The sequence below is a fragment of the Spea bombifrons genome, chromosome 5 (genome assembly GCF_027358695.1).
Source record: "Spea bombifrons isolate aSpeBom1 chromosome 5, aSpeBom1.2.pri, whole genome shotgun sequence".
NCBI classification, from domain to species: Eukaryota; Metazoa; Chordata; class Amphibia; order Anura; family Pelobatidae; genus Spea; species Spea bombifrons.
The window spans coordinates 31469377-31493689 of record NC_071091.1 but is presented as its reverse complement, the minus strand read 5'-3'; the positions used below and the strand labels follow the sequence as shown (position 1 = coordinate 31493689).

Sequence of the window (24313 nt, the reverse complement as noted above, 5' to 3'; positions counted from 1 at the left end):
GAAATGGCCGGTAATTTAATATCATTTAATTAAGCCAGCCTCATCCATTAAAAGGGAATCAATTCTAAATATAACTTAGCTTATTCCTTATTACATAGCAGAAGGTAGTTGTGTTCAGGGGCTCCTCTAATGTACTAAAATAATTTAGTAAATTGCATATTTTGAAATCTTATAGACTATTTAAAACAGAATGACAATAGTTACTGACATTTTTCAATATATCATGAAAACTGATTAATTCATGCTTGTCAGACATACCTAGCATTACAAAATTGCAATGTGGCACTTTAGAATGCATATTTCATATAAGTCAGGAACACACATGTGCACACAAACGTATTTTACCAACAAATCCCAAATTTATTACACTTCTCTTACAATAAAGGGCTCAATTGGTCCTGTGCAATGCATAATTAACTTACAAAACATTCCCTAAATGATCTTGAGGCAAAATATTTTTTCAAAATTCACCTGCATACTCCACTTTAGTGAATAAACCGCGGAGAACTATCTTAATGCTAAATACAGATGTAATACCTACATCACAGAGTCTCAAGGTGTAATAAAACGCAATATTAGGATTTAAATGTTCAAATTTAACAGATATGTAGATGGTTGATAACTGTGGTTGTCAACCCTACCATAGGATCTAAGGAAGAAAAAAAAGGATCTTCAGCCAATTTATTAACTAAAATTAACTTCTATTTTACATTTTTAAAACCTGGCTGGTTATAGAATGTGATACTCAGGATCCAACTTTTTCCCTACCGGTTTACAAACAAAAAGTTAGAGGACGAGTTCGGTTTGGGTTATTGAGTAAAATATATCTGTGCAACGCAATACTGCAACTAATCAGAGTACTGAAGTGATATCAAATAGTAGGGGCAGGAGCAGATGTTCAATCCATAACAATTGAGGTGTTCAATCTATTTTAGTTGGCAGAACCCTGGGACCAGTGTCTCTGAATCCTGCATTGAGGCACAATAGATCAGTGTTATAGTAGTTTAGGTTGAGAAAAGACTTGCGTCCATCAAGCTCAACCCTTCTCCTATTCCTTTTTAACCGCTTGATTTTATAGGATTCTAGATCATCAGACTTCTTGTGATGGACCAAAAATGGAGAGACAAGCCAGAGGCAGCAGTTGGGATTTGTTTTACCTTGCTGTGCCACAAATGTATCTAGGTAGTTATTAATAAATATTAAAATATATCACATCATCCATACAAATCTGATATCTCAGGGATGCATGGTAAGTGGTTAGGAGAACATGGGTCGACTTGGATGCTCTACATGGGTCGGCTTGGATGCTCTACAAGACTCAGAAAAGTGCAGTCAGAGTTTGAACTGTGGCTCTATGGCAGTAACTAGAGGTAACAGCTGGAGTTTAATTTATTTATTGCTGACACCACATGCTTTCAGAGTAAAGTTACATTGTTCACAGAGAATACACACATCCTTCTCTTCTCACCACTAACGTGTTTTCAAAGCCACAACTATAAAATGTGTTTAAGAGAGAAAACAAAGGCCTTTAGCACAAATTTCCAAAAATGTAATTATCTCCAAAAGGAAAGATTATTACTGTTAACTTCCTGTATCAGGCATTTTCTTCCCAAGGCATACTGGCTGCGTCTTATAAACCAGATCACAATGCTATATTATACTCCTTTCATGTTTGTCATTGGGTAAACACATACCCTTCAACATTTCAGGGGTCCAAATCAGGACATGTGTGTTGCGGTGTGTGGCAAGATATGGGGATGGGTAGGGCCTACTTGCCCACTTTACAGCGTTTAACATCAGAAACTTCCAAGGAGACCACATGGGAGCTGCAATTAAGGTGTGTGCTAGATTTCAATCAAAGGATCTCCTCAATTAGCCCTTTATTATTATCATCATCATCAGTATACTTTTTTTTTTTTTATAGTTCCATGACCCCCACTGCCTGCAAGTGACACAGTGGGGCAGAGAGATTATATATATATATATATATATATATATATATATATATATATATACATACATACACACACACACACACACACACGCACATATACAGTGAAAGATACATTTCATTATATAGTTTGTTGCTAAAATTCTCTTTAAGGATGTGCTTTTTTTTATTATTTGCATGCATTCACTTAATATACTTTTTATTATTTGCTATTATTCAATTATATTGGATTCACTTGTTTAAAGAACATAGGGCATCTTTAATAACCTAAAGATATCTGATCTCCTAGCACTTTCTTTTGTATTACTACTAAATTAGTACTTATGCACAAATGCATTCATTTAATAAACGTAAGGCCATTTACACTCGTATTTAAATGTATATTACCGGTATATATAAACATATTGTAACTGGTACTTGAACACGTGATATTATATGGGAAGATAGGCACAAGACCATTGCACATTAACAGTAAACAGAAAAACTATAAAAACTGCTTCCTCCAATCATTCTGATGATAATGCAGTAAAAGGCAGCATTTCGAGAAAAAAAAATCTAAAATGAATGCCACCAAATAGGACCTTTGTGTCATGGTTCATTGACCGTAGGAATGCCAATGGCTTTAGCAGAACCAAGAGGGCACTAAGGTCTCTTTTAGGTCAAATGCACAATGTTGCTGAAAAAAAGACCATCAAACATTTGGCAAACATGACTCATACATTCGTTTCATCGAGTCTGTTGAGACCATGTCTTTGGGTGTCATAGAAACAGAGAAGAAGGTTTGACAAGTTCCATCAAGGCAAGAACTGTTTGCAGAATACGGTTTCAGTGATGCTTAGCAATGACTAAACTAGGGCTGCAACTAACGATTATTTTAATAATCGATTAATCGGCCGATTATTTTTTCGATTAATCGATTAATCGGATAAAAAAAAACAATATGCAAATTTTTCGTTTATTTAAAAGAATTTAATGAACTGGATGTTAAAAAACAACTTAAAATTTACATTAACATTCTTATTTTGTTATGATGTAATAAAAAACAATATTTTCAAAGTACAAGAACCCAAACACAATATTTATGAAACAAAATAACCCCAAACATTCTGAAAAGAGGTGGACTATTACTGTTCAAGAAACTTTGCCCCAGCACTTTGCACCCAGCACTTTGCACCCAGCCCTGGCACTTTGCACCCAGCACTTTGCACCCAGCACTTTGCCCCAGCCCTGGCACTTTGCATCCAGCACTTTGCACCCAGCATTCAGCACTTTGCACCAGCACTTTGCACCCAGCCCTGGCACTTTGCACCCAGCACTTTGCACCCAGCCCTGGCACTTTGCACCCAGCACTGGCACTTTGCACCCAGCACTTTGCACTGTGCCCCTGCACCCAGTCTCTAACTCTGCCCTGCACCCAGCCCTGCCCCCACATTCTGCCCTGCCCCCACACTCACACTCTGCCCTGCACCCACTCTGCCCTGCACCCACACTCACACTCTGCCCTGCACCCACTCTGCCCTGCACCCACACTCACACCCTGCCCTGCATCCCCACCCCCACTCTGCCCTGCACCCAGTCTCCCACTCTGCTCTGCACCCACACTCACACCCTGCATCCCCACCCCCACTCTGCCCTGCACCCAGTCTCCTGCCCTGCACCCCCCACCCCCACTCTGCCCTGCACCCCCACCCCCACTCTGCCCTGCACCCCCACCCCCACTCTGCCCTGCACCCACACTCACGAACCGCTCTGTGCGAATGGAGCCACTCGCACAGAGCGGTTCGCTCTGTGCGAATGGAGCCACTCGCACAGAGCGAACCGCTCTGTGCGAATGGAGCCACTCGCACAGAGCGGTTCGCTCTGTGCGAATGGAGCCACTCGCACAGAGCGAACCGCTCTGTGCGAATGGAGCCACTCGCACAGAGCGAACCGCTCTGTGCGAATGGAGCCACTCGCACAGAGCGAACCGCTCTGTGCGAATGGAGCCACTCGCACAGAGCGAACCGCTCTGTGCGAATGGAGCCACTCGCACAGAGCGAACCGCTCTGTGCGAGTGGAGCCACTCGCACAGAGCGAACCGCTCTGTGCGAGTGGCTCCATTCGCACAGAGCGATTCGCTCTGTGCGAGTGGCTCTGTGCGATCCGTGCACATAGACATGAAGAATACTTACCTCCGGAACGCGTCACATCCGTCACGTAGCTAGAAGGCGGAGACTGCAGAGCGTGTAGCAGAAGCGGGGAACGCTGGCGGAGGTAAGTAAAAGGAGCCGAGTGCTCCAACAACGAATTGATCACTCGATTAATCGATAACGGAAATCGTTATCGATGATTTCCGTTATCGATTATTATCGATTTTATCGATTCGTTGTTTCAGCTCTAGACTAAACACTGGCAGATGACTCCCACCCAAAAGTTTATTGAGAAAGCAACAAAAAGATTATATAAGAAAAAACACATTACAAAAACTAGATAAAAATGCTTGCTAAGTAATACAATCTCCAGCTTTCCCTAATTTTAAACAACATCTAAATACAAACAGAAATTCAGAGGAAATACGTAGGTTAAAAGGAGAAACATGGTTAATGCACCCAAAAAGACAAGAAAGGCTACAGTTTTTTGGCAGAAAAAGTGATTCTGTTACCAAGTGTCATCATCATAGCAACCAAGGAAATGTTTCTAATGAATGGACCATTCCATTGGTTGCAATGTTGGTAAGACCACTTTTCAAAGGTTCCACCAGAACTCATTTTTGTACACGTCTACATGGAATCATACCATTAAAAAAAAAAGAAAAAAAAAGGGACAGAGGTTAAATCATATGGCCTAACCACTGAAATGAAGGCTGGGAACTGCTTAGTCCTACCGTTCATAGAAAGGAGCTGTAAAAGGAAAGTACATTATGATATGCTACTGCACAAAATGGAAAATGCTAAATGTGTCAATCACCATGGAAACCAATGGAATGTTTTGGCCTATTGTACCTATTTTAAAATGCAGAGGCAAGGTGTCACAGAAGCACACAATGAAAAACATTAACCAGATGCCATATGTCACTTGCGGAAAGCCTAGTACTATTTTTATTTTGGCTGTATACCATTTATTTTGTGCTTTTAATACTAAACAGCCATCCCAGCCCAGTAAAGGTTTCTTTTGCTAAAACTAGCGGTAGCAAACAGGTTGGTGGCACCTGGTACTGATGTACAGGTCCCATTAACCTTGGACTTAGGCTATCTAAAGTATTAAGGGCATTGTAGTTCAGAAGCATCTAGAGAGTTACCTGTTGCATGTTTTAGGACTTAAAATACAAACTAGAGGAGCGCACAACCTAAAAAGGGCATACACATTCAGATCCCCCTGTTTTGCGAGAATATTAATGACCAATGAGTATACAAAACAAAGCAAGACTTCAGCACATACCATTCAAAAAACACTACATCAAAGTGCCCCAAGTTTAGAGAGTCCCATCTAATTTTTCTTGTCTACCAAGGAGTTAATTCAATGGGACTGCACTGCATTTTAACCCAAATAAGACTCTCATGCAATTGAAAGTCTTCTCTGGACACCACTAATGACATAGGACTCGCCAAACATACGTTGATGTAGTGGCGAGCCAAGTAATATATGGCCATATAGCGTGACGGGATCCGCACTACTTATGCCTTAGATAGGCGTTTCTTGAATGGTATTCGCTTTGTTTTATTATTAAGTACTTAGGTAATTTAAAATGCATTCTTAATTGGTGGGCCGTACGGGACACTAGACTGTCCATTTAACACTTGCTTAATCCAATTAGTCCGTAACTTTATTGGTGTTCCTTCTGAGACAGAGGTATTTGTTTCACTAAGCAATGGTATTATCCAGAGAGCACAATAAATCAATCATTCTTGACTCCAAAAAGGCAATCCGATTTCTCTTTAGCTCAAGAAGCTCTGAATAAATAATGTTTATTCTACTTATAGCCCTATATGTCCTTTTTATTTTTCCCTTTCAAAATCACTTACAGAAAGAGCAATATGTTTTAAACGGTAAACACAATGGATTAGTAGACTTGCCTGGCTTTTAGAGACCGTTTAGAGCTCTCATAGTATATTGTTTTTCACTCTATTAAAAGACAAGTTTATTTGCATCCAGAAAGTTACATCATAAAATATATTGCTGACCATCAAACCCACAAACACCAAAGTGTCTGGAAAAAATAATGCGGTGGGCTGTTTTATTTATTTTTTTAGTTTAGTTTACCATTTCAAAGCCAGACACTTCAACTTATATACATAGTGAAAAAAGCAATTTTATTAAAATGACTTCTTTAATGCAGCATTATTTTAGGGGGCTAACACTATTTAAAAAAAAAGACTATTTGTGTATATAAAACCAATTACCTGAAATTTCTAATATGAAGTCATCCCATAATTCAAGATTGTAAGCTTGCGGGCAGGGCTCTTTCCACCTAATGTATCGGTTTGTTTAGATCTGTCAGTTCTAGCCCCCCAATTCATACCCCCTTGAATATATGTATTATAAGTAGCGCTGGATAAATTGTTGGCGCTATATAAATAAAAGATATTATTATTAATAATAAGCCCAAGTTACTTTATGGCACCAGATAGCACTCCTAGGAGACTTTTAGTATAAAGTCTAGCGTTTTGATTTTGCGCAGGAAAATCAGTCTGTGCCAACTACAGCAACCCCTCTAATTGGTTACCGTAATTAAAACAACTATACTGACCAACTGTTTTAGCGTTATTGGACTATAGGTTTTAGTTATATCATAACTGTGGTATAAAATAAAGTGTTTTGTACGCACATATCTATATGTCATCAAGATGTAATTCATTGACCATCGGCGCCGGCAGTGTATCCAGTGAGCATAAACACGTAGCATGGTGTTAAAAGGGCCGCCACACCATCGCCAGCAGATATGAATTATGCCAAGCAATTTTGTATCTAACTGGTTCACCATCACGTCTGTATTTGCTATATAAACAACCCCCAACTTAACTTTTTTTTTTTAATTTGGGGAATTACAAATGCCTATTATTCTGGGACATTTAGCATGGCCATGGGAAGACATCTGAATGACATATCTGGTCCATGGGCCTATTCTAGAACAACTAAAGAAATGATCGGACACGGAAAATGGTTAAATTCTCCTTTGCAATCTCAAGTGTTCTAAGCACAAGAAAATGCAATGTATAGTGGAGAGGAAGAGGTGACAAGATGGATAAAAATAAGCATCTGGATAGTGGTGAAGAGAAGAGGCTAGAGGTGGAGGTACTTGGAGAACATTTAGGGTAGGGAATCCGCAAACAGAGACATGCCCAGGCCCTATTCATTTTAAAGAAATTATTGAATCTGCAATGGCCATCTTTACAAAGGATCTCTGCAAAAAAGGGTACTACAAAGTTGTAAAACAAATTGCAGGTTCCACACCTATTACGGCACCAGTTGCTAGGGTGCAGTTTTCAGTTTCTAAAGGAATCTTATACCATGCAAATATAGTTATAGACACAGACTATACATATTCATTGAAAAACTAAAATAATAAAGCAGCCCTGCTAATGTAGGTATAATCCAGCCTCGGGAATCTCATTCTCATGAATGGCCACAAATCACTACATTACATGTATCCTCTCATCCTATTGGAGTGACCATACGCACCATGGACTCCCACAAAAGAGTCTTATGGGCACTTAGCCTACCCCTGATTCAAACATTAAATAAAGAGGGTCACTGAGCAACCCCATCTACTGTAAACTGTTAGCTCGAGGGAGGAGAGATATAATAACCTGGTTTAATGAAATATGTCCTCCTGACATCAGTACACACATTTCCATTTGGCAGCTGGGTTCAGTAATAAAACCAGAAGTTTGTTGCCAATGTCAAATGCACACAGCATGCATAATAGGCTAGGATGTCAGAACCAGCAAAGAAAGGGGACTCATCATAAAATAAAATGATGTGATTATTTGGTTATAGAATATTACATAAATAAAGCATGTATTACTGTCTCTAAAACAGCCTGTCTATCTCATGCCCCATTCTTATGTTGGCTGGAATCAAGCTAAGGGCTACAATGCAACAACAATTATGGTGCTGGGTCGAGGGGCAAAAAGCCTGTATCCAATGGGTCGGTTTCTGTTCTTTGCAGAAAGATTGTTTACTCCTGGCAAAAAGGATACTTTGCGGATACACGTACTCATGTTGCAATGTCACATGCAAAGGTGTCGATCTTCCGTATCTGTATGTTACAGCATTTCATACAGATACAAAAACATATACTTACATAAAAGCGTAAAAATAAATAAATAATACATATATATATATATATATAGAACTGAACAGGTTGTCCACACAACTATACAATAGGTTACAAATACCGATATGGATACGGGATCCCTGTCAACAGATTGCTGCGCGTTACTTATACTTCGGATCAGTAGGAGAGAGGCTAAGTCTTGTCTCATTTTCATCAAACTATCCATTAAGAAAACACTACAAAAGAGAACCCTGCATTTTTTAGTGGATTACCACAGACATCATTGTATGCAGCTGCAGCTGTGCCCTGTTATCTGAAGTCTGCCGTCTCTTTAATCTAAAGCTCATAATATAACCTATAATTCTTTATATTTTTTTTTTGAATGTAATGCCCACAATAGCAATTATCTCCCTGTCCGACGCAGCACAATGCAACAATCTGGTGCACAGAAACACCAACCACACCCTATACTTTTCTCTTTAAGCTCAGCTTACAGCTACCCTTTTGTATACTTGAGGAGGCAACTCACAGACATGCCAGTTGAATAAGACGGGGTAGGGTAACGTTCAGGAAACCATACAGCAGCGTGGGCATGGCAGAAACAAACACTCGGCCCCACTCCGTCTTATTATAGAAGATATTATTTACTTACTCTGAAATTTTCCAGATTTAGAGCATGGCACCGTTTACAAGGGTCGTGACGATTTTTCTCTCATTCTGAAAAGAGGGGAAATGGGCTGATACACTTTAGCGACAAACACTCCTCAAGAGGAAACCAGCAGCATGACAAACGAGCGGCGAAGCAAAACAGATAACTAAGGAAATAGGGTGAACTGTGCATTAAGTCATGAAGCAGCAGAGCACAACTCGACATGGATATCTTCATATTTTTTTTTTATAGTTTTGAACTAGTTTTACCATTTACATCAAGCTCAACTCTGTGTAAACCACATTATATTATATAGGTTAATGCCAAGGTCCAGTGAGTAGACCTAGACCTGGCCAACAACTCCAACAGTCCAAGTAGAGCAGTCAGCTCACTCAGTGTTGCCGGGGGGGGGGGGGGGTTTACAGGACGAGAGAGAAGACTTGAAAGTTACAATGCTTCTTCTGGCACATCATTTGTTGGGGGGGTATTTTATTTTTTCTGGCACATAAATTTAATAGTTGACCTACAGTCTATACTTGGTGACAGTTTCAAAAGATTAGTTATTGAGGGGAGGCATTTAGAACCTAGAATAGTAGATAGCTTTTAAGAAGGTTTCACCTAGGGAACCACATTTCTCAACAGCCCACACATCAGGTCAGGCGGTGTTAAGAAGTCACAACTAATTGAGATAACGGGCTTAAAAAGGTCAGGTGAAGCGTCAGACCTTCCATACCTCTCATGGTAGCTGAGAGGAGAAAGCTGCCTTTGAAGGCCTTGCTACTGCTGACTGGCATGTGCATTTACCTGTTGCACTAGTGTTTTGCAGGTGGATTTAGCCAACTGGTTATAGCCAAGAGTGATATTTGTTTAGTTAGTGTGTATTTATTTTTATGAACTTGTAAGTTTTGATCTCCTTTTAAATGTAAATGAAAAATATCCGAGTAGTACAATTGCAATACTGGTTAAAAGGAAAGGTAAACCATAAAAAAGCAAGAAATGTGTGTGTGTGTTTGTGCGGTTGGCCATATATATTCTTACAAAGACATATATAGGTGACCGCGCCCCTCACACCAAGTGAGTATAAATAATGCAAATGATACCAATTCAATGTAGCTTCAAGGAAATCCGAGCAGTATGTAAAATTCAATCATAAAACAAAGAGAAAAGAAAAAAACATCATAGTGTAATTCATCAAAATAGTTGTGTGTATATATCTAACAGGCAAAATGGACCCTTACGTTTGGTGGGGCTTATTCAAGCCCATAAACCGCGTAGGGGGGTGAGCGGGAGGGATTGTTCGTCTCCCGAATAAATTTCAGTCTCCACCGTAGAATTATTCAAAACTTCGTGATCTCGGAAGAAGAGCGAGAAATCGAGGTAACTACTCCCGAATTCTTCAAAGCACAGATCCGGAGGCGAGGGTGAGATAAAGATGAATACTTTAATATATAAAATAAATAAATAATCGGACTAGCGGCAGTTTTCAAAATCACGGCGTCCCGCGTTCATCCACTGCTGCACAGCCGAATGTATATCCGCAAATAAAAGTCACGTCCTCCTTCTCCTCTGTCACAACGTGCAACGTACGACGCGTTTCGTGCTATACTTCCTCAGGTACGACAGAGGAGAAGGAGGACGTGACTTTTTATTTGCACTGCTGGTGCATCTGTTTTTGTGTAATACGATGCCATATCTCAGAATACCTGATACCTGAAGTGTTAAGGTGTATTCAACCAATCTCACCTCCAGGTTGGTTGAGGATGATGGGAATTCTGAAAGACTAAATCAATGTACTTTATAAAATATGTATTTACAATTTATTATACTTTACTATTAGGGAATTGGTAAGGCACAACTATTTATAGAGAGTATGAGAAGCTGCTGATCAGTCACTACCTGCTATTCTAGTTTTTCTTTTTCACGCCAGATGGCAGAAAATAACATTAACTTTCTGGCGTCATGTTTCGATAGAGAATTACAAGGGGCTGACTAAAATGGAGAAAGAAGCCACATATTTTCTAATAGCTCATACTCAACATTAAACACATCATGTGCGTCAACAGTGGTGGGAGCGGTGGCACAAAAGACTGAAGCAGATATACAAATAACGATCTGCATGCGAAAACGAGGCAGATCTATTGATGTACACCATTTTCTGTGGTTTAAGCGTCAATACAAGCTTACAGGTAGAGCCACTATGTCTACTTAACTATTCATAGAGAACAAGAACAAAGGCCTGTTTATACATCCATACTCATTTATATGCACATTTACTGCAGCAAAAGGAGAAACTTGTATCTTTAGGGGTTTATTCACTAAGGCACTATGCAAGAGCGATACAGTTTTAGTCCTGGTAATTTAAAAACAAGCTTCTTTGTGTTGAAAAATGCCAATAATGAAGAGGTAGAACCTAAACTAACATTTAAATCCCTACATACCAACATTGGGGTGAGGATTCACTATCTGTGAACAAGTGATTCAGGTTTCTACCATGGTCTGACTATAAAAACAATTAGGACAAGAAAAAAAAGAATCCGCCTTGCACGGATATCACAACAAGAAAAGCTCTGCAGGGAGTTATTAATTAAAGACAAGTATTATTATTATTTATTTCTTCACATTAAATGTCATTTAAATGTATCTTGTTAAGGCATAAAAGCAACACTGGCAAGCCATGGTGTCAAGCATTAAAGAAAAGCGTGAGGAAACTGCACAACTTGTGCAATATCATAAAAAGTGCAGCAGTTTCTTAAACAAGGCCATCTAATTGGTGTTTCCTCATTCGTAGGATGTTTATCTGCCTCAAGATCTACTTGAGATTTTCTTGGGTCAGTTTCCTGCGCGTTGTTTCAGGAAGCAGCCTAAAAAGAATAAAGTCTTGTGACAAAATATGTGACCTAAAAAGCAGATAAAAGATAAGCACTTTAATACAGTTATACAATAGCATCACTTCTTTTCCTGCATCTTAATGTGAAGAGGACATTCAGGGGCTTATTCGCTAACCGTTGTTATTCACTATTCATTATTATTATTATCTTTTATTTATTTAGCGCCAACAATTTATGCAGCACTTAATATAATACATATATTCAAGGGGTATGACAAGACGAGAATCGACAGACTAAGACAAACCGATACATTAGGTGGAGAGAGGCCTGCTTTATGAAGGTCGGACACTGGCAGGTTTCACCTGCGATAGCTCTGTACAATGCATAATTCACTGGGTTAAGAATTCTTAATGATTTAACTATGCATTATACAGGGCCAGCTAAGCACTTCCTGTGGCAGAAGCTCATGTGAGATGGACCTTCATAATGTAGACTGAAGCTGAGGAGCAGATACGCAGCTCTCCCTTTATACCTCACAGTGGTTAATTCCCAGAAGTCAAGTCACCATCTACACTCCTGGTGAAGTAACACACTCGTCTGATCTTGGGCTTACTTCATCCTATCTCCATTTAATCAGCTATAATCAGGAGGTAATGATTTTCCACGGCATAAATGTCAAACATTTTGTGATCCAGCTTGCAAATATGCTCGTAATTATCTCTTGCACACGGGAGGTAAGTAATGTTACCAAACATTTATACATCTATACCATGTCTGAGCACACATCATTTTGACAGGTCTTTAAGGGGACCTGATGACCTCATCAGTAGCATTCTCACAATAATTATTATAATATCTTGGCTGGCTATAACATAACCACATATAGTCAGCCCTTTATAACAAATAGCAAAGTTAGAGAGTGAAAACCACAACTTTCCGGCCAACTCTCCCTGTAGCGAATAGACCCCAACCTCCTTAAACGTGAATAGCCGCGTTGCACCGTAATCGGCAGATATTACTACAACTGAGAAAACATGCTATGCAAAATATGAACTAGATTAACTACACCTACTTTTTTTAAGAACGTATTTCCTGCGGAATGTTTTGGTTTCTAATATAGAGTGTATTTGGAGATTCCAGATTTACAGAGTACGGCTGATCTCTAAACACATGTGCATTTTGTATCACTGTTTATGGACTAGGATACTACCCAAACACACCATGTATATCTTGTCCAACCCAACAAGTTACATGTCTTCATCTCTGTTTAGATAAAGCAAGTCATACGGCACACGACCGGAAACACAATTTACATTAAATATATCTCATTGTATATTCAAACTCAAGCTTTTTCGTGTATTTTGACCTCACTGTGCACATACAACCAGGAACGTGATAAACAGTTTAGAGTCCTATCTCATTCCACAGAAAAAACGAATAAGAAAACAGGCAAGAGCATCTGAACTTAACACGTTCATGCCACTGGGCACTGAAGAAAGCCAAGCAGAGGTTAGATGTTAAGAATTATTAGGACTGATTTATTTTATAACACACAATAGACAATTACATTTTCAGATTGTCCATTTTGCAAAAGCATTTGCCCCTATTCTCACCTAAACGTCGAGAAGGACAAACATTAAGCCAAATCCTTCACGTGCCAGTGCACATGTGTAAAGTCTTCCCATTGATTTCAATAGGAGTATTCCTGACAGCTTAAGCAGCCAATCAGTGACAAGACATTTCAGATCGTTGAGAAAGAAAGTAGATTTTGCAGATATCTGTACATTCTGTGTCAGATAAGAGTATACTAAGCATTCCTCTATAGTAGAGGTGTCAAGGATATTAGACGGTCCCTTTAAAACCCGAAATGAGGAGAGTAACACGTTTTGGTTTATGCTAGTCTTTGATGTGACAGTAGTCATCCGGGAACATCTTGGGAGAAAATAGGAGGTTCATCCACTTCAAAAGCCGACAGCGTTACGCGGCTTGTGCTAAAAAAAAAACGTTAACACTGTCTTGATGGCTTGTTAAGGGGCTTGAAGTTGCACAAATGCTAATAAAACTTAAGGGATCTCATAAGTGAACCTTAGGAGAAAAAGGAGGCCCTCAGTTTCCAACATTTCTTTATGAAGACAGTGATGAGGGTCTAATTTCTAACCAATAAGATAAAATACTTATCTCGGGGTACCTATTGTTTTCTTAATGGAGTAATCTCAGGTATTGTCTTTATAATTACTGATTACTAGCGCCATCGTATCAACTATAATCAAGAAAAAGTTGTATGAATATGGACTAAATGCCATAACTGTAGTCAGCAGCTATATAATTAAAATAACAGAATTTCATGAGTGTGCTTGTGATTTTTCATAATGTGTTAGGTTTGTGGTGTATGGGCATGGCTGATAACCAGAAGATATTTACCAACTAGGTTCAAATATGATAAGTAGGAAAAACAGGAAACGCAAAATGCCCTGCTATTGAGATGCAACCTGTAAAGAATTGTGTTTTGAGCAATTCTATTGTTTTGTATGTCTTGAGTCAATATGAAGACTTCCACTAAATTGAACCTTTTGAACTGGCAAATATTTTACAGGGACATTCCAGCCATCATGTGTGGCCCCTTTAAATAGTCATTTATATAGCGCTTTTCTCCCAGTGGGACTCAAAGTGCTTTATGTTGGTAACCATTTATATTAACTTAATGTAGAAACATAATTGGATAATAACGTGGAACAATAAAAGCGCATTGGCTGAAGGCTTGGGAGAAAACATGAGTTTTAAGTCCCTAATGATGGGGCCTCCCTGACTCCACTGGCTGGCACCACTACACACCAAGGAATCTGAAGCATGGGAAGAAGTCTAGGGAAGCACTGGTAAGTCGGGGGAGGGTAAGAGTGGCTTATGGGGGGTTAAAAAGAATATCTGGGAGGCAGACTTGGCATATAGGGGGTTAAAAGGAATATCAGGGAGGCACAGAGTGGCATATAGGGGGTTAAAAGGAATATCAGGGAGGCAGAGTGGCATATAAGGCATATCAGGGGAGAAAAAAAAGCACTCCCTTTGACATCAATGGAGGTATTTTCCTACCAAACAGCCAAATCGTGAAAGGAAATTTCCGATCCATGGAGGGGGAGGAGGGCAGGACTGCAGCTTCTGTGTCAGGTAAGTGCGTTATTTTGTTTTGGAAGACTACATATTAAAGTATCACAAAGCACTTTAATATCCATTCTTCTATAGTGGGCATTTTAAAGACACTGCCCATTTTATTAATACGAGTTATAGCATACAGGTTCCCGTCATGTTACTTAAAGGAACACTCCAGGCATCATATGCACTTTAATGCATGTTAATAAGGAGATCACCCATGCACATACTCAGAGAGCGCTCCCATCAATTTTAATGCAAGTGCTTTCCTGACAGCGATTGCCTGTTTGTTTCTTACAGGAATTTAATATACATTCTTCTTTGGTGGGGCTGTATGATACATCGAGGCGTCACTTTAAAATAATATAGCTGCTCAATACACTTTTCAATCTTCAATGTTTTTGAAATGCTGAACCACCCACGTTTTTGTTGTCAATAAGATCCTTCAATTCTCTCAGCTCATACACAGCTGGGACTAGACCAGCATTTGATTTATAGCTCAGGACCCACGAATTTTATGTCAATGTGATTTTACTCCTACAAAAGAAAAAAAAACTAACATCAGACTGTATTCTACAAAAACTGTTTTTTTTAAATGAACCCCTAAGTACCATTTAGCGCATGCAAATTCATCAAATTAAACAATACAAGGTTAATGCCAAGTGTATTGGAGATTAGGGGTAGGAAACCAGTTGTCGAGGAACTACAACTTCTATGACACACAGCTATCTTCCTAAAAGGTAAAAGAAGTATGGTTAGCTGACCGTCGAGGGAGTCACACACCAGCTGGAGGACTATCTGCTGGTCAATTTTGAAACAGCAGAAGTGTGTTAAATTCAATGGGGCAGCGGACAATGTTCCCTGGAACAGATTCAATGGTATTTCAGTTTTGTAAGTGTAATGGGGAAGGTGTGGTTTGTGGGATTTACACATGCATGCATTTCAGGGGGGCCCTGTCCAGCGACCAGGCCTTGCATGCCACTTGGCCTGTGGGCCTCACTCCCTCAGTCGCAGCACGCTGACAGAGTCTTAATACAGGAATATGATGTCATTTCCTGGCGCTCGGATGCAGGCAGTGTGTATTGTGCATTTGGGGGCAGAAGAGCTGCTGGGCTGTGGACTTCCCCCTCCACAGCCAACAATGGTAGATGTGTGTGTATTAGTATGTTATTGTGTGTAAGTATGTCAGTTTGTTACAGTGTTTGTGGGTAAGGAGGAGCTTGGGTCCTAACATTTTTGTTACACTGCTAATGCAAGCACAGTACACCCAGGAAACACAGTACATTATTATGCCAGGGAAGGACTGGTTATTAAAATTGCCACTGGCACTTTAAGGCCAGTGGACAAAAAAATGATGTGCATGCGCCTACTGGATAAACATGTCAGCTTATATCCAGCCTGTGGTCATACTTTAAGGGACCGGATCTGCGTAAAAATAACTAAGCAGCGCCATCAATCACCAGCCCACCAGGCATTTCCCCAGTTTGCCAGATGGCAAATCCAGGTCTGTTTCATTCAGATCTCAGCTTCCCTTGTGTTATACTAGTTTTAATAAATTTATGCTAAAACCTGTGATTGCAACAGTCCCCCTTAACCGTTAAAATGAACTCAAGTATGAGCCCTGGGCATGTTTATCTAAGACCAATTAAGATATCATAATTCGTTTCTAAACAAAGCACTGAATGAAAGCAAATAGCTTGTCACTAACAAACAATTGTATTGCCAAATAATGAGGATTACAGATACTTTATGTGATAATGTGTTTTTTTCATTGTATTTACATTCTTGAGCACTCTGGGCAGCAGGGAATGCCATACATTTTACAGCGATATGGGGAATGTCAAAGTACAACATGTGCGAGTCTGATTATTTCTGTCTAGCTATTGAAATGTTTATATACATCTGTTGAATTTGTCACAAAAATTACATACGGTACTTGTTAAAAAAAAAACAAACATCAAAGCTTTTGCTAAAGGTTGCTAAAGGTTGCCTGCACCATGACAACTTGGCCATTGCTAACAATGAAAAAAAAAAAAAAAAACCTACAATATGATTAAAGCATAGCTATAATATACATTGTTACGTCAGGTTTAAAATGAGACATTGCGGGCCTATCGATGAAAGTCCAAAATCTCTACTCTACTAGCAGTTTTCTAAAATAAAATCATATTAGAGATTTGTTTTTAAAAATATATAAATTATATTCATATGAGTAACAAATAGTAAAGTCTGCACGGTGTATGTAAGCAGTAGCTCTCCAATTGTTGTATGGCAATAGCTCCCAACACAGAAAAAAAGCTGTGTTGAGCATTGTGGGAATTGTAGTTCCCAGACACAGGTGTTCTTCCGTCACATGAGTATCTATGTTTAACAGAACAAAACTTTTCAGCCGCTGCAGTGTTGGTGGACCCCGAGGCTTGCTAGGGCACAAGTGGGCCCTTTAAATGTAATGCTAACGATTTCAGTAATCAGTCATCATCTGGTACTTACGATGCTTATGATAATATTGCCATCACCTATATTGTATTTTTTCACCTTGCATTTATTTGTTCCACAATACAACCACGCGTTAGCGAGTCCTAATTTCACACATTCTCGATGACAGGCGGGGGGACAGCCATTAAGATCCAAAACAGGTTGCAAACCCAGATTGCAGGACCAAAATGTTTCATATCACACCGAGAGTCGCTGAAATCTTTTTAACTATTATATACATATACATATATATATATATATATACACACACACACATTATATATATATATATAATACCATTTACTTATACCATATAATTTGATTGCAGCTAATGAATACCGCTATATCGTTCTGATGTCTGCCTGTTCTTTTAATGCAATAACCATTCAGGAATTATTATTAGCAGAAAAGGCATGGTTCTCATCCACACACAGCTATACGGAGTCTTGAGCATTATGAGTAATTATCGAAAGCCTGATGTGATTTCCCTTAAATAATATGGACTCCAGGGAGATGAAAATACTTATTGACAGGGTGAGCGGGGACCATGTTTAAAGATGTGAAACAGGTTAAATGTGTGCGCTACAATTTACACACATAACAAAAGGTGGAAATCACTGCTGCCATTAACAATTGTGTTTAGTGCAATTTAATATATAAAATAGATTGAACATATTTGGGGCGATTTAATTTTGAAGTTCAGCATTATTTATTAAACTGCTCGAGCCATAGAGTAATTCATTAGACACCTCGCACTACATAATTACACTAAAATACAAAATACGTTTTGTTTTTTGTTATTAACCAGAACAAATAATAATAAACGGTAATAAATAAAATATCACCATAATACAAAGTTTATTGGGAGGAGATAAGAGGACAATTTAATTTATTCAGAATATTTTTTTTTATATTGCAAATAAAGAAATGCAATCCTATTGTCATTTATTTTAGTTAATTTTAAGTTGTGCAGGTTACTTTTGCACCAGAAACCCCAGGTTTAAAGGGACATGCACACAGTATTTGTAGCTGATGAAACTCGATCAGATCTAGTAACTGCAGCCAAAAAATCAGACAGCAAAAGAAAACACAAAGTTGAATTCACATCAGCCATTTCCCCCTTTTGCTCATCATGCAGACTAGTGGGCTGCCAGTTACACTGAAGGGTTAACTCCAGGGCACAACGTGTCCCCCTAATAAGCCCAGTTCCCTGATGCATTCCTATGCATTCCACCCAGTTACAGTGTTGTAATCACAGAGGCTGTGGAAGGGGCAATCGTGGTGCGTACTGGAATCGCTAGATGCCCCACTTTAAGTGTTAGCAACAGGCTATTATTCCATTAGAGATGGGTCTTATTTAACTCATTAAAGCAACTGCATAGAATCCAATAGATCCCCTATAGGCAATACTCAGCCCAAGTGCTGTCATTCTACAGATCAAACATTCAGAACACCCCGTGATCAGTCAACATATCACCCACATCCAGGGGGGTTAAAACAAACTACGCTTAGAAATCTAGTAGTTGTTACCAGTCGTCAAATAAAACAGAGGGGGTAATTAATGTACATGAGGAAATTGCACATGATGGGGGGGATAAACAGACATGAGCGCCCTACCTCTGTGCAGAGCAGCGATCCTCCCCGCAGGCTGCTAATGCTAATGCTTCCCTTGCCTTTGGTTTGGAAGCTGAAGGCTCTGCTTTCTTGCTGATGAGGAGGAGCTGCAGAGGCAGGGAGGAGCTTCCCTGTAACTAGTGTGATGGCAAATCGGCGGTGCCTCCCGCCTGTGTGTAGCGATGCTGCTATCAGGCCGATCTGTGCCTGTCACGCTTGTGCCATTTAGTGCTTGCAAAGTATGCAGCAGGCAGAGGCATAGCTGCACTGCTTCCCCTACCAAACACTTCCTGCCACACATCTCTTCCCCCATCATATGTACTGTTTGGCTTTTTTTGGTCTGTTTGCAAGCTCCTTCGTTGATTAAGCAACTATACATTGCCTGATGCCCTGCCAGCATAGGGTGACCCAGAGATTATTTTAGTAAAGTGTTACTGTCTTTATCCATACTGCTCAAATGTCCCTCTTTAGGAGGGACAGTCCCTGCTCTGGCCTCAAATCCACCTATCCCTCTTTGCTCCCCCCTGTCCATATGTTGAGTATGGTGAGTGCCCTCATACTCACCATTAGACTTGGGCACCAGGGGGCTCTTCGTGTTCGTCTTCGTGCTCGTCTTCGGGGGAAAAAAAATCTTCGTATTCCGCGAATATTCGCCCGTTCCTGTCTTCTCTTCGGGCGAATATTCGCGGACATTCTTCGTGCTCGTTTAATCTTCGTTTTCCTCCTGGTTGCCTAGCAGGGGTTAATACGGGGTTAATAACACATCACAGCAGCAGCAGCTGCCGTGAAGGTACGTGTGTGCAGCTCTATTGGTCGTTTCGGCAGGGGGCTGGTCTGGCATCAACGAGTGAATTGCAGAACTGCAGAATGCACTTCATTCGTTGATGGCAGGCGAGCCCCCTGCCGAAACGACCAATAGAGTTGCACACACATACCGAGGTGTACTGTCCATAGATGTTTAATAAAAGAATAGGGAATATTTTACATTTTTAAATTGATTTTGGACCACTTTACATGCCTAACATTTGCTACCTATTTACAATGGCATACTTTGCAACAACCCAACTTACTTATTGGACAGGACTGGAAAATAGCAGGACTGTCCACCAAAATCTTGGGTGTGTTGGCAGGTATGCTGATGGAAAAATGTTGGACAAGAACTAAAAAATAGCTTAGGGTTAATGTACGGTTATGTTTAAGATTAGTAGCAGTGCACTGGTTTGGTTAAAGATGGATTATGTCTAAATAATAATAATTTAATTTTAATGTTTTTTTTTAAAAAAAAATAGGGGTTTATTTAAATGTATTTTAAAGTTAGATTTATTATTTAGTACTTGATTATATTTATTAAATGTTTATAGTAGCGTTACCTACCGAGCTATACCTACCTATGTGTATTTGCATTTTGCATACCTAGTTTAGCTAAATTAGATGGGACAGGACTGGAAAAAAGCAGGACTGTCCCTGAAAAAGTTGGGTCTGTTGGCAGGTATGTGGATGGAAAAATGTTATAGGGTGAAGTGTGAGTTATAGTGTTAATGTAATGCTATTAGTGAGTGAAGGCCAGGGCAAATAACAAGGAAAAGGTCCTTGTGTTTTGTGCATTGTAAGTGTGTGTGTATGTGTGTTATGTGTGATGTCACTGTGTGTTATATGTGTTATATGTGTTATTGTGTGTGTTATGTTTGGTTGGTTGTGTATCAGAAGGAAAATAATGAAATGGAAAAGGAAATGGGAAAGGCAAATGAGTGGGCAATTGGCGACCCGCTCACCTGTTTCACCCCAGGGCAAAGCACCCAAACACTGTCAGTCTTAGACGTTTGGCAGCAGACTTCCAGAGCTCAGACACAAGGCCCTAGCGTAAGCTGGCCACTCCGGCGGAGGTAGCAGGCGTTGCCACACCGCAAACAGAGGCAGCCAGGGGGGAGAAACTGCCCTTACCATTAGGGACATTTTGGGCATGACTCTAGCCAGGAAGCGAACTGGCAGAGAAGAGATGCTGGCACCACCACCAGCAGCAGCATTGAAAAGGCGAATGAGTGGGCAATTGGCGACCCACTCACCTGTTTCACCCCAGGGCAAAGCACCCAAACACTGTCAGTCTTAGACGTTTGGCAGCAGACTTCCAGAGCTCAGACACAAGGCCCTAGCGTAAGCTGGCCACTCCGGCGGAGGTAGCAGGCGTTGCCACACCGCAGACAGAGGCAGCCAGGGGGGAGAAACTGCCCTTACCATTAGGGACATTTGATTCATGACACTAGCCAGGAAGCGAACTGGCATCGAAGAGACACTGGCACCACCACCAGCAGCAGAATTGGGAAAGGCGAATGAGTGGGCAATTGGCGACCCACTCACCTGTTTCACCCCAGGGCAAAGCACCCAAACACTGTCAGTCTTAGACGTTTGGCAGCAGACTTCCAGAGCTCAGACACAAGGCCCTAGCGTAAGCTGGCCACTCCGGCGGAGGTAGCAGGCGTTGCCACACCGCAGACAGAGGCAGCCAGGGGGGAGAAACTGCCCTTACCATTAGGGACATTTGATTCATGACACTAGCCAGGAAGCGAACTGGCATCGAAGAGACACTGGCACCACCACCAGCAGCAGAATTGGGAAAGGCGAATGAGTGGGCAATTGGCGACCCACTCACCTGTTTCACCCCAGGGCAAAGCACCCAAACACTGTCAGTCTTAGACGTTTGGCAGCAGACTTCCAGAGCTCAGACACAAGGCCCTAGCGTAAGCTGGCCACTCCGGCGGAGGTAGCAGGCGTTGCCACACCGCAGACAGAGGCAGCCAGGGGGGAGAAACTGCCCTTACCATTAGGGACATTTGATTCATGACACTAGCCAGGAAGCGAACTGGCAGAGAAGAGACACTGGCACCACCACCAGCAGCAGAATTGGGAAAGGCGAATGAGTGGGCAATTGGCGACCCACTCACCTGTTTCACCCCAGGGCAAAGCACCCAAACACTGTCAGTCTTAGACGTTTGGCAGCAGACTTCCAGAGCTCAGACACAAGGCCCTAGCGTAAGCTGGCCACTCCGGCGGAGGTAGCAGGCGTTGCCACACCGCAGACAGAGGCAGCCAGGGGGGAGAAACTGCCCTTACAATTAGGGACATTTTGGGCATGACTCTAGCCAGGAAGCGAACTGGCAGAGAAGAGATGCTGGCACCACCACCACCACCACCACCACCACCAGCAGCATTGAAAAATTGGAAAGGCGAATGAGTGGGCAATTGGCGACCCACTCACCTGTTTCACCCCAGGGCAAAGCACCCAAACACTGTCAGTCTTAGACGTTTGGCAGCAGACTTCCAGAGCTCAGACACTAGGCCCTAGCGTAAGCTGGCCACTCCGGCGGAGGTAGCAGGCGTTGCCACACCGCAGACAGAGGCAGCCAGGGGGGAGAAACTGCCCTTACCATTAGGGACATTTGATTCATGACACTAGCCAGGAAGCGAACTGGCATCGAAGAGACACTGGCACCACCAGCAGCAGCAGCAGCAGCAGAATTGGGAAAGGCGAATGAGTGGGCAATTGGCGACCCACTCACCTGTTTCACCCCAGGGCAAAGCACCCAAACACTGTCAGTCTTAGACGTTTGGCAGCAGACTTCCAGAGCTCAGACACAAGGCCCTAGCGTAAGCTGGCCACTCCGGCGGAGGTAGCAGGCGTTGCCACACCGCAAACAGACGCAGCCAGAGGGGAGAAACTGCCCTTACCACTAGGGACATTTTGGGCATGACTCTAGCCAGGAAGCGAACTGGCAGAGAAGAGATGCTGGCACCACCACCACCACCAGCAGCAGCATTGAAAAATGGGAAAGGCGAATGAGTGGGCAATTGGCGACCCACTCACCTGTTTCACCCCAGGGCAAAGCACCCAAACACTGTCAGTCTTAGACGTTTGGCAGCAGACTTCCAGAGCTCAGACACAAGGCCCTAGCGTAAGCTGGCCACTCCGGCGGAGGTAGCAGGCGTTGCCACACCGCAGACAGAGGCAGCCAGGGGGGAGAAACTGCCCTTACAATTAGGGACATTTTGGGCATGACTCTAGCCAGGAAGCGAACTGGCAGAGAAGAGATGCTGGCACCACCACCAGCAGCAGCATTGAAAAGGCGAATGAGTGGGCAATTGGCGACCCACTCACCTGTTTCACCCCAGGGCAAAGCATCCAAACACTGTCAGTCCTTGGCGTTTGGGAGCGGACTTCCAGAGCTCAGACACAAGGCCCTAGCGTAAGCTGGCTACATTGGCGGAGGTAGCAGGCGTTGCCACACCGCAGCAAGTGCAACCAGGGGGGAGAAACTGCCCTTACCATAAGGGACAATTAAGGCATGACACTAGCCAGGAAGCGAACTGGCAGAGAAGAGATGCTGGCACCACCAGCAGCAGCAGCAGCAGCAGCAGCATTGGAAAAGGCAAATGAGTGGGCAATTGGCGACCCACTCACCTGTTTCACCCCAGGGCAAAGCATCCAAACACTGTCAGTCCTTGGCGTTTGGGAGCGGACTTCCAGAGCTCAGACACAAGGCCCTAGCGTAAGCTGGCTACATTGGCGGAGGTAGCAGGCGTTGCCACACCGCAGCAAGTGCAACCAGGGGGGAGAAACTGCCCTTACCATAAGGGACAATTAAGGCATGACACTAGCCAGGAAGCGAACTGGCAGAGAAGAGATGCTGGCACCACCAGCAGCAGCAGCAGCAGCAGCAGCATTGGAAAAGGCAAATGAGTGGGCAATTGGCGACCCACTCACCTGTTTCACCCCAGGGCAAAGCATCCAAACACTGTCAGTCCTTGGCGTTTGGGAGCGGACTTCCAGAGCTCAGACACAAGGCCCTAGCGTAAGCTGGCTACATTGGCGGAGGTAGCAGGCGTTGCCACACCGCAGCAAGTGCAACCAGGGGGGAGAAACTACCCTCACCATCAGGGACATTCGAGGCATGACACTAGCCAGGAAGCGAACTGGCATTGAAGAGAGACACTGGCACCACCACCAGCAGCAGCAGAATTGGGAAAGGCGAATGAGTGGGCAATTGACGACCCGCTCACCTGTTTCACCCCAGGGCAAAGCATCCAAACACTGTCAGTCCTTGGCGTTTGGGAGCGGACTTCCAGAGCTCAGACACAAGGCCCTAGCGTAAGCTGGCTACATTGGCGGAGGTAGCAGGCGTTGCCACACCGCAGCAAGTGCAACCAGGGGGGAGAAACTACCCTCACCATCAGGGACATTCGAGGCATGACACTAGCCAGGAAGCGAACTGGCATTGAAGAGAGACACTGGCACCACCACCAGCAGCAGCAGAATTGGGAAAGGCGAATGAGTGGGCAATTGACGACCCGCTCACCTGTTTCACCCCAGGGCAAAGCATCCAAACACTGTCAGTCCTTGGCGT

The 24313-nt window shown here is 42.1% G+C and overlaps 1 protein-coding gene across 1 annotated transcript in view; it reads right to left on the bottom strand.

Annotated features, from left to right (window-relative positions):
- Positions 1 to 19003, bottom strand: part of ELMO1 (engulfment and cell motility 1) — a 160767-nt gene extending 141764 nt beyond the window's left edge. The window contains exon 1 of the mRNA XM_053468334.1: positions 18921 to 19003. The gene's annotated coding sequence lies outside the window, so the exon portion shown is untranslated. The remainder of the gene's footprint in view (positions 1 to 18920) is intronic.
- Positions 19004 to 24313: the final 5310 nt, after the last annotated feature.